Source organism: Centroberyx affinis, unplaced genomic scaffold (assembly GCF_046629955.1).
Source record: "Centroberyx affinis isolate AG114_WGS23_722 - 3 ecotype Tasmania unplaced genomic scaffold, CSIRO-AGI_Caff_v1 ptg001340l_1, whole genome shotgun sequence".
Taxonomy (NCBI): domain Eukaryota; kingdom Metazoa; phylum Chordata; class Actinopteri; order Beryciformes; family Berycidae; genus Centroberyx; species Centroberyx affinis.
This window is the reverse complement of record NW_027279837.1, coordinates 465,046-482,500: the sequence shown is the minus strand read 5'-3', so window position 1 is coordinate 482,500 and position 17,455 is coordinate 465,046. Positions and strand designations below refer to the sequence as shown.

Sequence of the window (17,455 nt, the reverse complement as noted above, 5' to 3'; positions counted from 1 at the left end):
GAAAGGTAAAAATTATGCGGTAAAATTAATGCATTCATTTTCTGCTTTATGTCTTTTAAGTTTATATAAGACCTACCTGTCTTCAACTTCATCCTCACACCAGAGGAAGTGCGGCCTTATTTCCAGTGTATTAGCCTGACATCCCCAAACAATCTGGGGCGCTATAGCGAATGTGCCGCACTCGTTATGAAAGAGGAAAGCCTGTGCAAATGAGGGGTGTTTATATTTTTTTGTCAAGGACAAACAGTGCAACAACGCGGCCCATCGGTGGCTTTCAGCGGAGCTAATAAGATTATCCTCGCGTGCGTCTCGCTCTCTCAGACCTCTCCACTTAAGATGCTTTGGAGGGCTGGTGAGGGACCGTGTGTGTTGCACAGCAGAATGAGCTGAGTGCATCTTACATTCCTGGGTAACAAACCCACACGATGTAATCGTAATGCTTACACGATGCCTCTTTTGCGCTCGCTACCCAGTAGATAAGGGGCAAATAAAGCACGTGCCACAATGGAAATCTTCAGCGTTTTCCCCACAGCTCCCGCTTATTAGCTTGTTTATTTATATATTTTGACTTTGCATTTGTTTGTGAGCCACTTGTGTCGGGGCAAGAGGGGCTGTGAGGCCTGAGACAATGGATACTGCAGGCAGCTTTGTTCCCGCGGTGGCCCGGTTATGCGGTATTGGTTTCCCTTGCTCTCCACTCCTTTCATTTTCCTCCCATGCTATAAAGTAGAGCCTTTGTTTGATCAGACACTTTTTCCGCTCCTTGAGAAGAAGCCTTGGTAGAGGAAAAGATGCTCGTTCAGCCATTTACGGGAAGCCAAAGCAAACAATGCAACCTATTACTTCAGCAAAATACTATGAAGGACCTTGGGAAAAAAAACAAACTTTTTTTTTTTTTTTTTCGCAAGTCTAAGAGTTTTCTGCCTTGAACTTGCCAAGATCAAGTCCAGCTGGACAGTAGTGTACTTTTACCGCCATGACTTAGAAATAAAAATCACAACTGATACTTTTCCCCCACCTGCTCATTGTCTTGTTTTCTATCCACCCAGCCACTTGCCATTCAGTTTCCTATAAGATCAATGTCTGTTGCAGCATTCTCTACATACAGGCCGTTAACTAAGATTTCCGCTTAAGTAGCCCCTGCTCATGGCACATAAAGCACAGGAGAGTGAGGTCTGTATCCTGTCAGTGGGCCTCTCATCTCCAGTGAAAACAGTGTGTGCTTGTTGAGGCATTCTTCATACGAGGCTTCAGAAGGCACTCCGCATGATGCCACAACCACTGCGCGACAACAACATCCTTCACCGCACTTTCACAGCGAAAGAGCGCGTTTCGCTGTGTGTCACACTGTTTCTGAGCGCACTTCCTATGTATGCATGTGTGTGAACATGGCACGGGGAAAGCGACAGAGAGGGCCTCTTTCGACTGTGTTTGGGAGTGTGTGAGCCTCGCTGCGTGAGAGTGTATATAGGAGGGGATGTGCCAGGTGCTCCGTGCGCCTTTCAGTCTGCAAGTGCGTTCACTATGTGCACAACATAGAGGGGACCCCAAGGGAGGGGATGAGTGGAGGAAGAGGAATTCCTTTGCTGATGAAAAACTCTCTCACACACACACACACACACACACACATCTCTCTCTGTCTCTCTCTCTCTCTTGCTCTCTCTGCCTCTTCCTCACACGTGCACATCCACAGTGCACTCAGAGAGGGATCAAGCAGATAGATGGTCGTGTGAGTGTAGTGGCAGCAGGTTTGGCTTTGACAGGAGGTTGTCCACACTTAGCCCAGGGGACGGAAGAATACACTCCTCTCATCCTCAGTGCCTCAGACACAACTGTACAACATATAGCAGCACTATTTGAGGCGCAACTGAACTACTGAGAGCCATCCAGCGGCTATACAGAAAGAGAGCTACAGGTTACAGAGCCATCATGACACTCTCCTGCCCACTGTTCCCCTCGGGTTTGAAGTTCTTTTCTTTTCATTTTAGTTTTCCTCTTTCCTTATTTTCCCTGCTCTCTCCCACTCCTCTCTTCTCCTTTGCTCTGTCTTTCTCCCTCCGCTCTCCTTTCCTTCATTCCTCTGTGTCATTGGGATAAGTGCTATAGCGCAGTGAGTCAGTGCTGCTATGTGATTAATGACGGGCCCTGGCGTCTCCGGGGCCGAATGCTAACAACAGCCAGGGGGCAGCGCGATAATGCACAATAATAAAGCCAGCAGACAATCAGCCAGGCAAAGCAAGGCCTATTAGCCGGCCCCATCAGGACGGCTAAGTGAGAAATTAGCCCTTCCCAAGCTCCGCCACAATTCATCAAGTGCTGCCCCTGAATCCCCCCTCAAGAAGTCATAATGTTTACTTAAAGACTGGCCTAGATGCCCCAGTGGCGAGCTTTATTGGCTCTTATTAATTCTCGTCCGGGCCCTCGCGGCCGTGCCATTTAAACCGTATTAAAGGGGGGAAAATTGGGCGAGATGAAGTTGTCTTGGTGTTTGGCTCTCGCATGATAAAGCCGGACCTAAACAGAGGGAGACGGCCAAAAAAAAAAAAGGGGGGGGGGGGGGCAAATAAATAGAGATGTAAAGGAATGCAGAATGAAGCTGTCCTCAAATGTGTCGCAGTCGGTGAAAGGAATGCAGAGAGAGAGGGAAAAGGAAGCGAAAATGAAGGAATGGCGTTTGCTTTAATGCTAGACTTCCTGTGTCGATGGGAACGAATCCAAAAGGCTAACATCGGGTCATACATTCCACAGATGCAGAAACTGATGATTCTTTCCATTCTTCTTGTCTTTCATCAGGCAGACCCACGGAGACTGAGAAATACCTTTAAACAAGGTCATTCCATCGGCTCTCCAACTGTAATTTAACATGTCAGTGATGGACAGGAGAACAACAGTAACAAGGGAGGGAGTTCGGGGCAGATGAGTACACTTACACAAAGTACACTTAATGAGGCAGCTAAGTTGGTCTTCCACCAACAGCACAATGAATCACACTTATAAAAACCTATGACGAAATAGCTTCATTTATCCCGAGCAAAATGCTTTTGCAGCTTGGTCCAATTACCCATTATTCGGAGCTGTGTAGTTTTTCTTTGTTGCTGTTTTCAAAGTTCCCTTCTCTCTTAGTTGTATAAGTAGCGGTGCTTTCATATCACTCCAAATGAATTGTGAGAAATGGACTCGCCGGCCCTTGTGGAAGTCTCTAAGTAGAGCGTTAGAGTCTCATCCATCTGAACTGCGGGGTCTGTATTGTGGGATTGGCGGAGGCGGCAGGTGAGAGTGTGTTCTATAGAGTATGGAGGATATGGCTGAGGAGGTGAGATCAAAGACAGCCGAAGCTCAGAGGGAGTCCCGCAGACTTCCAGCTCCCTGACGGCTCTCCCAACGGCAGCATCGGGAGACAACTCTCTCCCTTCACTTTCATATCAGCCACAGAGCCCCCCCATCACTGTGTGCCGGCTCGTAGGCTACACACACACACACACACACACACACAAGTAGTCTCAGAGGAGTTAGCAGTGCTGCCAAGCCTGCACCCCACCTACAGCACCACTCCTACACACACACACACATGCTATTGCTCAACATAAACCAATGCATCAAAAACACACCGCTGAATATTTTGGATTCTGAAAGGTTGAATTCAGTGTTGTGAGGCAAAAGGAACTCTCTGCCCAGTGAGAAAGTCTTCCCCACACTCACGCAAAGTCAAAATACCAAGCGATATCGCACCGTATAACACTGGAAACAGATACCGTAAACCTCACAGCGCTGCCAAGTGTTCGACAAAAACTTCCCATAAACTCCAAAGGACACGGAGTCACAAAATGGCCCCCGAAAAAACCCCGGTGTAAAACGCGGGGAACAAGACTGTTATTAGACGGGCAGCCCCCTCAGGCCCGCCGACTCGATCGTCGGGAAGCCAAACATCTGGGTGTGTTTACGCGTTTCAGCTGTTTGCAACCGCGCCTCGAATAAATCTGGAGGCTGTACAGCCATCGCTTAGGACAGCTCCTAAACAAACACACTCGACGCTCGCCGGCTTGCTCACTCACTCACCCCGGCGTACCGCGGCATCTCGACCGGGGCCCGGGCGAGCTAACGCTGGCACATAAATTTGTGAGGAGGAGGCCTTAATTGGAGCGTTCGACGGGTGCCTGGGGTTAATTGGGAAGCATGGAGAGCAGCTGGCTCCACTGTGGAGGTTGAGACAGGGATAATAAGTTCACCCTTTGCAGGAGAGACAGTTAGTGATGAATCAGATCAGAGGAACAGTGTACTGTAATCATCCCCCCATCGCTCTCTCTCTCCCCCCCCCTGCCCCACCCGCTCTCTCTCTCTCTGTCTCTCTCTCTCTCTCTCTCTCTCTCTCTCTCTCTCTCTCTCTCCTGACAAGCAGAGACAACCTGGCTCCCAGCTACACAATCTGGCACCTATCACACAGGACTGGCAGTCACAGGGAAGAGATCTCCCGGTGCTCACACACACCTACATACACAGACATGTTCACACACACACACACACACACACACGAGTATGCACACTAACCCACATTCATTCATCTAATCACTCACACACACAATAATTCTTACCTCCAGGACATGGAACCTAGTTTATCAGTTTACTGGTCGATGTATGTAAATCTCTCCAACAATGTGTGTACTAATGGCTTATTACCCTGTGTTAGCTGGTTTGCATTGATCTCTATGCCAGAGGGAGATGGGGAAACTAGAGCAGTTCTCTGCTCATATGTACCAAGCAGGACTATAATCACATCGCAGCTTGTTTCAATAAAGGCAACATTAACATAAACCATCTCAAACACACTAAACCCTTCACCCCCGCTCAGTCCATGCACAAAAAAACTTTCCTGGATTACAGGGTAATCAGGGCCATATGGGATGGTCGGTATAACTTTGTATGTCTCTCTGATGTCTATAGATCGTGCTTGTCACCGCAGCTCATGATTTTCTGAATATTAAGGAGAAAAAGAAGTGGTATTTTACTCAGGAGCCAATCTTTAGCCAATACAGATATCATACAGTCTCTCTGGAACCCATAGCTGTGAAAGGTTTATATATAAAACACTGTAGTCAATTCCTTGTGCTGGGAGGGGGCTGAGGGAGCATTTTGGGGGCTGAAGGTAGCCCAGGTAGAGTCATAGGCAGTAATGGGAGGAGACAGGGACTTAGAGCGCCACACAAAAGCCAGGCTTTATAAATAATTCCAAAAGCTAACAGGATCCCTTGTATGTGTGAATCTGTGAAATACATTCACACATGAATGCACACACACACACACACACACACACACACATGCACACACCCTAAGATTTTCCCCTCTACCTCTCACGTCCCCCCTCCCCACCGGGGGGAATAGGTTATTCACTGTGCTCCGCTGGGGCTTGTGAGTTTTGAGTCTGACCCGCCTGGATCGGTAAATTTGGGTAAAGATCTTTCTTGCATAGATGATGCAAAAGATAGAGAAAACAGGTCGTGCAAAAAAACAAAAAAAAAACAGAAATGCCCATTTTACAAGAAACACACACACACATTTACACACTCTCACACACACACTCACTCATAATGCAGGGCGGCAAAGCACACCGGAGACCTGTCTTGTAAATCTCTTTGTGAAAGCAGCTTTGGGGGGTAGACAGGGGCTTACATACTGAGCCCTGAGGTAGAGCTATAGACTCCACTCCTCTATCCCCCCCCCATACTCTTTCTCCCTCTCCCACACACATACTATCTTGTTCTCTCTCTCTCTTCCTCACCTTCCACCTATCCCACATTTTCTCCTTCATTCCTCCCCCTCTCTCACCTTCTCCACCGCTCCCTGCTTTCTGTCTCCCTCCCCTCTCTCTATTCTCTCCTCTCCCTCTCTCCGGCCCTCTGTCCCAGCCCGGGCTCCGGAGCAGTGGTCCTTAGCCCTCCAGGCTCCTCTGGTGTGGTGGTGACTAATGTCCTGCCTTTGCTCAGACAATGAGTTTGAGACCGAGCCGGAGAAAGTGTTGAGGAGGGAAAAAGAGTCCGGCACCTTTGACAAATGGAACCCTTCGCACTCCCCTGCCCACTGAGGGAGGCTTTACAATGTCGCGCTACACGCTCCGCGTCCTCCGAGGGACGGCTGCAACCTGCGAAGCCGCTTCTGGGGGAACATAATGAATTCTGTGGGAAGTCCAACCTGGCTTTCTTCATGAATAAGATATATTTCCAAAGCATGTCGACCCCTCTTAATAAAAACACCAGTCTGGCAGGAATAGCCAAAGCCGTTTTAGGGCCCCGTGTACACGTTAATATTTCTGTTTCTCTATAAATTTTCGAGGGCCCACTCCTTTCCAGGCCTGTCACTGCAAGGCCCGCCCTATGTTTTCCCTGGAAGGTAGGGGAGCCATGATGACAAACTGTCATTAAAAACGGCTGGAGTCCCTCTCTTTCAAGGAACTCAAAACTCTTGGATGCCCCCCCCCCCACCCCCTTCCCCTCCTCTACCCCACGCACCCCACCCCCATGCAGCCCTGAAAGGAACTGGGCTTTGTCTGAGGAGCAAAGGAGAGAGGAATCCCCCCTCCCCTCCCCGAACCCTGTTCCTCACTCCCTGCGGAGTATTGTTAAAACACAGCCCCCTCTCTTTCCGTGGCCCGGGCTCTTAAAACAGCGTGCTTTGCATGAGAAAAAACGATTAGTCTTCAAATGCTGCGCTGTCAAAAGAGGGCTCTTTCAGGTTGGGGCAGAAATTTGCTCAGATAGTAGAGTTCCCCTATTGTTTTTCTAAGATGAGGCATTATTTGTCTTACAGCCAGGGTCTGTTAGCATTCATTGCAGAGGAGCCCCTACTAGAGGGGTTTATATGGGATGGTGCCCCCCACCCCCCAACCCCTACCCTCCCAACTTGCCCCTAGTCCCTAGCAGACGGAAATGAAGGAGCAGAGAGTGGGGGAAGAGGTACTCATCTAAACATGTTTGGAGAAGAGAGAGAATGCCCGGGCCTGGGCTTCTTTCAGGTATTAACCTTGGGATTTACATTTGACATTCAAACAATAGCCCCCTCCTTGACCTGCACTCCAGGATGCACTAAGACCCAGGGATAACTCCCACTAAAAGATAACTATGGCAGCATGGGACTGCAACTACATGGGGTTCACATTGTGAGCATTACTGCATGACAATACATATCTTTATTATTAGTGTAGGGACTGGAGTTTTGTTTGGCACAGTTAATATGTTTTTTTTCCCTTTTTCAGTTAAACGTAAATCATTTTGGAAAAAAATGTGTGTGTGTGTGTGTGTCTGTGTGTGCGTGTGTGTGTGTGTATAAATACTAGCGTCCTGGAGTAGCCGCAGCCTGACTCATGGCTTTACACATCAAGAAGCAGGGGTAAGTGACAGATCATTGTTCACAGCGAGCGGCCGGCTCATCTGTCCCCCCGTCACCACGCTGGACGAGAAAGCACAGACCCCCTCACGGATGCCACAACCAGCTCCCATCAAAGCTGACACAATGCCACATCTGCAATAACAGCCCCGGCCCCGGGAAACCGGCTCTTTAGGCGCTCAACTTTACACACGGCCCACGAGCAAATGGGCCCCCACCAAAGCACTTCACCTCTTGCTGCTACACTTCACACCGCAGCCTTAAAGACGTTTTTACGGCGGCTACAGCAAACAGAGGAGGAGACGAGCGCCGTCCTCATCCGAGCGCGACCTCCGCTGTTTCTACTCAAGTGTTTGAGAAAAGAAAACGCAGCCGCTGACTGGCACACTCTGCATTCTCACACACACACACAAACATGTGTATGCAGTGCACTTTTATCTCGAGCTACAACAAGCAGCACAATTGCATGCATCATAATTTTGAATCACTTGAATGAATCCCCAAGTTTTTCCTCTTTTTTTTCCTTTTTATTGCTTTCCTCTGTGCCTCTCTCTGGGAGAGCAGTTGACCAGACTAATTGTCAGGTCCAGTTGGAGTTTCCAACAGGCCAGAGCCATGGAAAACAAACCAGCCCTCTCTGCCTCTGCTAAGGCAACTTGAGCTCCCACTTTTTTTCCTCCCATTTCTTATTTCCTCAGAACAAAATGAAAAAAAAAGTTGCTTGCACGAGAGAGAGGGGGAGAGAGGAAAAGAGAGACAAAGAGAAGAGAGACCAATAAAGAGTAAATGTGTGTGTTTGTGTGTGTGTGAGAAAGAGAGAGAAAAGACAGGGACAGATTGAGAGCAGCCATGAGTGTGTGCATGTACATGAATGCATTTAAAATGTAAATGTTATGAGGTGGTAAGTATATGACCGTTCTGTCAATGGGGACGCTGTGTGCAAAGGCACCAAGTGTATTCGAGTTCATGAATGTGTGCAATATACATATGTGTGTTTTCTTATGGAATTACGGTACAATATCTGTGTTTCTTGCACCCCCTTCGTCGGCACTTTACCCCCACCCCACCCCTTATGCAAAGACATCACCCCTCTTGAAAGGTGCCTTTAGCAGGCTCCTTGAAGCGGGGAGCGGGGGTCCCGCTCTGGGACAGTGATGGTTGAGGTGGAGGGGAGCCGGGGGAGCAGGAACACATAGCATATTAAATCTGCTGGCGGAGCTGGGTCGTCCGCGCGGAGAGCCAGAGAGCCAGATCTGAGGCATGCCCTGAAGGGATGGCTGGGCCTGGGGATTAGGAGGCCAAGGAGAAGCCCTCGCGCACCCGCAGACCCCTTCTTCTCACCGCTCACACGCAAATGCATCCAGACGTTTTGACGCTCCTCAGGTTTGCCATCTCAGCCCAACTTTTCATAGCACTCCTCCGTGCCTCGCAAACCACACCGACACACACACACACACTCACACACACTCTCTTCTCTCTCACACCATCACACAGCCTTTTTTTCCTCAATCACTACCTCTTTCTGACTTGTCCTCTTTCTTTCCCCACTGTGTCTGTTTCATTTGATGTCAACATATCAAAGTACCAAATCATCAAAGTGAGAGATTTCTTTTGGGGACCATCTATTCAGCTATACCAGTTATATGCAAGGGAAGCAACAGCTAATCGAATTACACAGGGAATTATTCCAAACTTTCACTGGGCAGCTGGTTATTATATATTCGTTGACTATCTATGATGAATAGGTATAATAAACTATTTACACCTGCACACGATTGCTATAATTTCACAAGAAGCGAGTAAAACAGCATTTAGAAAAAGCACAGCGTTGGAAAAAGCACATCACCCACCACATGCCGCAGAATAACCCGCGCAGCAGCAGCATGTAAAAAGGGGACAATGTAAACTAAAGCTAAAAATACACCCGAGTCCCCATTATCTTAGGGAAAATCAACTTCCCTCAAATTACCCTCGTTCTAACAAAACACTTGGCACCTCTTTCAGGGCCTTTAGGTCAGAGCGTTAGCACAACAACGCAGCTCATTAGGGCCTCATGCATACAAACCTGATACAGGTATACACAGGATGTAAAAGTCCTGGGGACAGAGCCTGCCTTTAGCTGTGAATGCAAGGCCCTTTAGAAAAGGAGAGGGCCATACCTCAAAAGCTAATAGTATGTCATCTCCCTGCATTAACATGACAGGCCCTATTCTGCCAGGTCGCTGGGTCATGGGTGTGCTGGGCCGGCGTCGCTGTGCATAATTTCTACGTAAAGGTGTGCTTAAAGTTGAGATAAAAAAGCACGCCGCTATCTGACAGACTGACTCCTGCAGAGGGAAGCGTTATCCGTGTGTTCCTCACGCATGGGGCTGGAGGAGCAGGGAGCGCCGCTGATACATCTCTGCTGGCTGCAATAAGCGAATGGCTCTGTGTTGTGCATCTCATTCCACCAGATTAGCATCTTAAACACTGCTGCATTCATCACTGCTACTGCATCATAATGAAATAGGGTCTCCTGTTTTTTTTTTTGTTTTTTTTTTGTAAAATTGCACCTGTTCGACTTCAGCACAGCCCTTAAGCTCTTACCTACAGTAACAGAGGCACCAAATAGAACAAAAATACACTATTCATATGCATATGTATATGGTTGAAAAATGAAATATTTCACATTCTGGAATTAAATTATTATATGTTTTATTATATAGGCCTATATCACATATTTTCCTCCCAGCTATAAGACTTATGGCCAACATCTGAGAATCATTTTCAACAGGACATTTTATTAACATGCACACTGTTGAGTCACAATAGAAATTAAAGTAATTATATGTAATGTTGTTTTGGATATTAAATCTTCTCTTGAGAAAATTACGCGTTCTTTAAAAATAATGTCACAAAGTTCTCTGTCATCAATCAATCACTGGAATTTAGATCAATCACACTTAATATTAGACTGGTGAAAAAAAGAATAAAATATCATAGCTATAATAGCACAGATCCACTATGAAAATAAAATCATATCCCATCAAAATATTTGCCTCCAGTAATGATGACAGATTTAATATTATATAGCTAAGCCATTTTTTAATTAGCAGTGTTATTTGGAAATCATTTATTCACAAGTCACAGGCCACAGAAATGCAAACACATAAGATTAAGGTGAATTTGTTTGATCTCTGGTAAAGTAAATGATATTCAGAATGGTTCTCATGATATTATTTTGAAATATAAGCTATTAGGCCTAAATTCTGACTGGCTAAGTAGGCCTGACCTGTCTGTTCATTATTTTACATGTTAACTGGGCTAAATCATTTTGACAGGGATTAATTTCCCACTTGTGGGCCTTGTACATGTTATTTTGTAATTCCAAATAAAATAGGGGAAATATTAAATGACGGTTTGAGTAACAGATAGTCTTTTTTTATTTTATTAAAAGAAAAAAACATTTAGCCTATTTTGCAAAATAGAAAGACAACTCTGCTCAAAGCCAAATCCACACCCCAGGATGAAGGAATTAGCCAGTGAAAGGGAGATTTTTTTTTTTTATCAGCGTGTGCTTATTCTCTTAAACATCTATTGTTTTCTATTCATTCACTGCTGCTTCTCAAGGCAGTCAGATCTCCGTTAATAATTCGCCAAGTGTCAAAAAAAAGGTGGTTTGAGCTGCACCGCATGGCTGAGCGCCTCGGACCCTCGTCGTCTGTATGAAACCCGAGAGCCGACAAGCAGATAAAATGTGGAACAGCTGGCGAGGACAGGAGGAAAAAGTTTCAAACAAATATCTACACATGTGGAGGCTAAAACAGCCTGGGCTCCCAAACGTTTTCATGTCCCGGACCCCCAAACACACACACTCCTATCAGATTAGATTTTGTCACCAGCAGCCCCCATATGGGAAGTTATTTTGTTGGTGATTTGGTATTGAATTGTATGTCTGTCTACACTGTGCATAGGGGGAGATAATAGTGGTGAGAGCGAAACATGTGATTGTTTTAGTCATTTTTATGCTTTCCCTAATTGGGATAATTTCTAGTGAAATTATAGTGAAATTAAACTATTCCTCATTTTGCCGGAGGGCCCCAGTTAACTCCCTGAAGGACCCCTGCAGGGCCCCGGACCCCACTTTGAGAACCACCACTGTAACGGGCCTAAATTTCCTGGGTAGGGGAGAACTCAAAAAACATAATACACCTAAACAAGATCTATTAATGAATCCCAAAATCTTATTTTCTAAAAAAAAAAAAAACAAGTGGAAAAAATCGCCCAGCGGGGTGAGATAATTTCAGTGTAAATCAAATTGTTGGAAGAAATGATCTTGAATCAAGTGTCATTTTGCTGCTGCTGGTGGAGTGACTTGCCTTATTCTGCCAGGTTTCCAGCTACTGACACTTGTTTCTGCAGTAGCCTATCACTGAAACAAGTGAAACTGCACTGGAAACGAGTGGAATTATTTCACCTCACTGGCATTTTTCACTTGTTTAAAAAAAATACAGTTATAAGACCGAATATGCGACTAAATGGCTTGTTAAGATGGACATTTCTTGCAGAGCAAATCTATTTTATATAGCACCATTGCCAAAATAGCCTACATGTGTGAGTCAGGAAAAGGCCTCACACTGACTTTAAGTTTTCATTGAGAAGTTTGCAAAGCATTGTAAAGGCAGTGCTGCAAAAATGTTTTGGAGGCAGGAATGGCTATAGGATTAAAGAGGTGTAAATGTTTAAGGTCAAGGCTAGGGTTAGCCTACATGTTTGAACATGACTGGACTGTAATTTTGTTTTCCTCTTCTTTTTTTTTTTTTATAAAATGGTGAGCATACCGGAATAACCTTCCCATTAATTGTTTCAATAAGCCATAATCTTTAACCCCCTACACCGAAGCATAACAGGATAAAGTGAATCAATAGAAGACACTGAAATATGATCACACATAAATATGCATGTACCCCCACCCCTCCCCTGCGTTTCTTTAGGCAAAGGTCCAATAAGTTTTATGTCTGCAGAAGTTCATGAAGTTTCAGCCCACAGCTCTCCACAGTAGAATTACACGTGTATTCCAGGTTTATAAGCCACCTAAAGAAGAGCCAATTTTTAATATAATACCCAACTTTATGCAACTTAAAACAAATAGGTAGTTCTTAATTTGTATTAAAATGCGCGCATCTGCCTATCGGGTAGGGTACTTGTAAAGTGTGCCATCCGGGGTCTGACAACTAAGACTAAGATTTCAAAGATTATAAATCACACCCAGTCTAAATATAACAGAATTAGACTGTTTTACTTTTTTGTGTTATCCCAGATCACGAAGCTTCCATCGTTGTTTGAAAAGCTGGCGGGTCATACCAGTGTCGTTGCATTTAATCCAGCTCATGTCTGCATGTAAACTTCTATGAAATTCCATCTTTTTGAAATGTGAAACCTCTGCTGCTCTGGGAAGTCTGACTGCCTTTCAAAACTTTTAAAGTCGGACTAGTAAGCGCAACAACGTTCAAAGTCTATTGCGCCTCCATGTGATTTATAATGACTACTTACGTCTTTCTGGGTGAATTCCCCTGTAATTCTTGACCTTTCTATCTTCTCCTCAGAAAAATGATGTTTCTTCTTTCTTCTTCCTCTCTTCCTAAGTTGCAGATGTGCCTCTGGAGTTGCCTGGGACTTTTTTTTACGCTGCAACTCCAACTCCAAAACGGCGCTGCCAGAGTTTTTCCTCTTGCCTGTCTTTCTCCTCCTTTTCACAGTTCGCTGTGTTCAACCACCGCCGGACTAACACCATCAGCCTGCCGATAATATCTGCCGATAGCAGATCGCAAACGCGCGTAAAAACAACATAAGCGTTAGAGAGGCGCATGGAGAGTTGTTATTACATTAAGTGCGCTTTTTCGAGGAGAAGAGAGGGCGAAGTGTGGGACTCCAGCTGCTCCTTCCCTCGCTTGACTCCTCCCTTCGGATAGCTCCCTCCTTTACTCTCTGCCTCCCTCTTTTTCTGTTCTGTCCCCCCTCTTTCTGTCCTTCTTTCTTTCTTGTTTCTTTCTTTCCTTCTTTCTTTCTTTCTTTCTCTCTGTCTTTTTGCTCCCGGGTAGATGGAACCAACATGTTTGAAACTTGGATCCTGGATAGTCCTGTAAAAAACTGGTGAATATTATAACTAATGGAGCATAAACCAACCTCAAACTCTGTTTACCCTCCATGTATTCCTAGTATTTGTCACAGTAACTAGTACCAAACTGATGGAGATAGGGCATTTTAAGGGGGGAAAAAACATAAATTCATGTTTTTAATTGAATATCTACTACTTCATCACTGATTATGAGCTACTTCTCACTGTCTGTCTGTCTGTCTGTCTGTCTGTCTGTCTGTCTGTGGCATTTCTTAGACTGTTTGAATGACAGTGGGCCATCGACTTGTTTATGCAATGGGACAAAATGCATTTTGGTCAACAACACTACTACCAGGACTCCACTTTATAATGAGAGACATGATGTTTTCAATGTTGCTTCTAATGGCCTGCTAAAACTAGGCGACCCCTATAACATCAATTAGATCAGAGCTGCCATTCAATCTCACAGAAGTTTAAAGGACTTGGAAATGTTCAACTGTAATGAGATAAATTTCTCATTCTATTTCTATGGCATTTAATCCCCTATAATTAAAGTTGCAGGACACATGTGGCATGATGTAATTACATTCAGCAGCAACTTGAGTCTCCATTACACCATTAAAACATAATCACCAAAATACACAACCATGCACACCTAATAGTGTGTATTTTTTATTTGCTTTGCTAAAATACAAAACAAGGTTTGAAACCTGTAACCTATCATGTGTTCTTATGGCAGTTGTATCAAGTCTAATAATTCACTTATAAATCTTCTTATAACAATAGCAACAACCAACAACGTTGATTTATTTTGTAATTATGTGATCATTAGTCAATGTGTGTGTGTGTGTGTGTGTGTGTGTGTGAACTCTTTAACAGAAATGTTTAGTAGAAGTATTTTTTCACTCCTTTGAACCAGGTGATTCACTGGATGCTCTAGTATCTCCCCCCTAAAAAGTCCCATTTACATTATAGAGCATTATAGAGCAATATGACTCACATATTGGAAATTGTGGATTTATGGAGGCTAAAATGGTCTCCTGGGCACAGCCTTCAGAATGAGACCTAATGTTACAGTAAAGCAGAGGGAAGCCTTCCTGTAGGGTTAGGTATAATCAATATACATAATCAATATACAGGGAAATTATGTGGTAAAAGAGCTCTTCGGGGCACTGTTTCAATCAATGAAGAGGTGGGAGTTTGGAGAGGAAAATCACCGGTTAATCGTTTAAGCAGGATTTGAATGTGTGTGTGTGGCCAAGAGGTCAAGTCCAGCAGGCCACAGTTATTGTATTTACCTTGATCTTAGACACAGCCAATCAGCTGCTGTGGCAAATAAGGAAATATGTACAGTAGTTGATGTGCTTTTTCTGGTACAAAAGAGGATGTTCATGTTTTTTTAATCATTTTCCAGAATGTCCCAAACTGGTTTGGCCCTCAGAGCGATCCTACTGTTCCCTCATAAGTGTATTATGCCAATAAAGTATGCATTGACTAATTACTGCCTTAATCAGTCAGAGCCTAAGATCTTCTGTCACAACTGCCACCATCTTTTTCATCAATAAAACCCCCAAATGTGTTTTGTTCTAATTTCTGTCAAAATATGTAGATGGGTTTTTGATGGGCAAGTTGATAAACAGTGAACTGTATGGGCAGTCTGTGTCCGACTATTTTAATTGTTTCAGTGCAAGACATGGTGAGGCCTCAGTTTAAATATTATCATTTGTTTTATCATCATCCAGTTATTATCCAGTTTTTGTATTTTTTTATATGATGTCATAATATGTAATATATAGGAATGAATACACAAGTGACACACAGTGATATTTTTTTAAATGAAAATACAGATCCTATAGATATGGTTGTGATATAGGCCTAAAATACAATATATAAAATACAAATATGATATGATAGAATATGAGCTGTGATATAAATCAGTGTCCATACAGTGCAAATCCTTGTGTGTGTGTGTGTGTGTGTGTGTGTGTGTGACGGGAGGAAGTCAGCCGAGAGAGAGGAGACAGTCAAAGGTGCTCTGTAAGACACGGCTAATTCTCCTGTCAGTTTGTCAGGCGGTGCTCATCTGGCCTGGACTACACAGAGATAAAGTCCTTGTTATGAATCTCTCAAAGAGAATCCAAGGAACGTGGAGGTGGGGGGCGGGGGGGGGCGGGGGTGCAGCGCAGGGCGGGGGGGCTGGGAGGGGTGAGGTGGGGGAGAACAAGAGGGGAGAGGGGGTGCACATGGGCATCAGTAGGGTTAGCGGCTCCCGAAAGCATTTCATCAAAGAGGGCCAGGATCCTGGGGATTGAGATTCTGCCTGGAGGCAAGTAACCAATGGTCTCCCAAGAACATATTCCAAAGTAGGACTCACAGAGCCAAAGCACACATCAAAAGCACCTCTGTAGCCAAAGCGATTCTGGAGGAGAAAGAAAGGGGTTCGGGTCCCTTCTTGGCCCCCTTTAAGCCCCAGATCTCACCCCAATTAAGAAGGAACTACTGTTTGTTCCAGACCCTGAGATCTACAGACAGGGAGGCGCACTCACTAAGGTAGACACACAGGCAGGCTGACACACACACACAGGCAGATACAGATACACACACTATTAACAACCACAAGCATGTAGTCACATTCACACACCCTTGCAGACACACACACACACTATTAACCACAAGTATGTAGGCACATTCACACACTCTTGCAGATGTGCATACATGGACACTAACAAAAACACACACAAACTGGTAAAAGCACACTGGCATGCTCAGGCACACTCTCTCTCTCTCTCTCTCTCTCTCTCTCTCTCTCACACACACACACACACACACACACAGACACACACAATCACAATTTCTCACACCACAAGCACAAATATGAAAGAAGTGCTTTGTGCTGAAGATCAACATCTGTATCTTGTGCTTATTTTTCAAATAATGACCAACTGACAGAGCATGTTTCCAGTTTCAGCTGTGATCTCACTGAAATAATATGTAGTGCTCAGTGTGTCCATGTATGTTACATGAGTAACAGTAAATCAATACTTGGCAGAATGTAGTGTAGGCATTTGGATTTTTCCCTTTAATTCTTCGCCGTTGGACAGATGTCACTGTGAAATGGATATGCCAGAAAAAGCATATTATATCCGCACAGATGTGACCACTTGAAATGCACTGGCTGCATGAACAGAATGACAGAGGCTCCTGTGTTTCTCACAATGGAGAGCCAGTATTTTAAGATAAGGGATTGCTTTAAAAGGAAAATTTGAAGTGCCTTCACTTAACATCACATAATCTTGGTCGGTGCTGCACGTCTGACTGGTAAAAACTAACTATAGGTTTTCACTTTTAACCGTCTTAGATTCTATTTACTCTTGTAAATCGGAACTGGGTCAGATAGCATTTACAAATAATTCTTAGTGGGGGTTTTTTTTTATGTACTTGGGAAAACAGATGTGAGTTTTACCAAATCAGGACAATTCAGAACGGTAAGTTCATCAGGTAAGTTGTAAATAAAAAAAAAAAACCTAAATCCACTTAAAAATAGTCTCAGCTTTCTCCCATTCATTATATTGTCCTATAAGTAGCAAACTCCAGTCATCCAGTAGTCCAGGAAGGTTGTAACAATTCCTAAAAACTGTTTGCAAATACTGTTTGAAATAGTGTCTGACCCAGGTCTGCTGTCACTAAAGCATTACTTAATCTAAAGTGTTTGCTTGACCTTCATCCTAAGACTACACATGACCTGACAAGTGGGTAACTGACTGCTAGTTTGCTACCGGCACCTGACTGTGGGTCAGTTTTTCAGGGACCAGGGAGATTTGGGGCCAAACAAACACACACCACAAAGAAGAACTTCAGTGGCCCCTAGTCTACTGCCGGGAGTGTATTATGGGGTTATCCATCCTAAAACTGTGTGCACAGGGTTCAAGAACTGCACTCCACAAACCACATGTCCCTTTTCCTCCCTCTCTCTCCCTCTCTCTC

The 17,455-nt window shown here is 44.6% G+C and overlaps 1 protein-coding gene across 1 annotated transcript in view; it reads right to left on the bottom strand.

Annotated features, from left to right (window-relative positions):
• Window positions 1-13,232, bottom strand: part of gli3 (GLI family zinc finger 3) — a 97,754-nt gene extending 84,522 nt beyond the window's left edge. Inside the window, exon 1 of the mRNA XM_071525834.1 lies at window positions 12,907-13,232. The gene's annotated coding sequence lies outside the window, so the exon portion shown is untranslated. The remainder of the gene's footprint in view (window positions 1-12,906) is intronic.
• Between the last annotated feature and the right edge of the window lie 4,223 nt (window positions 13,233-17,455).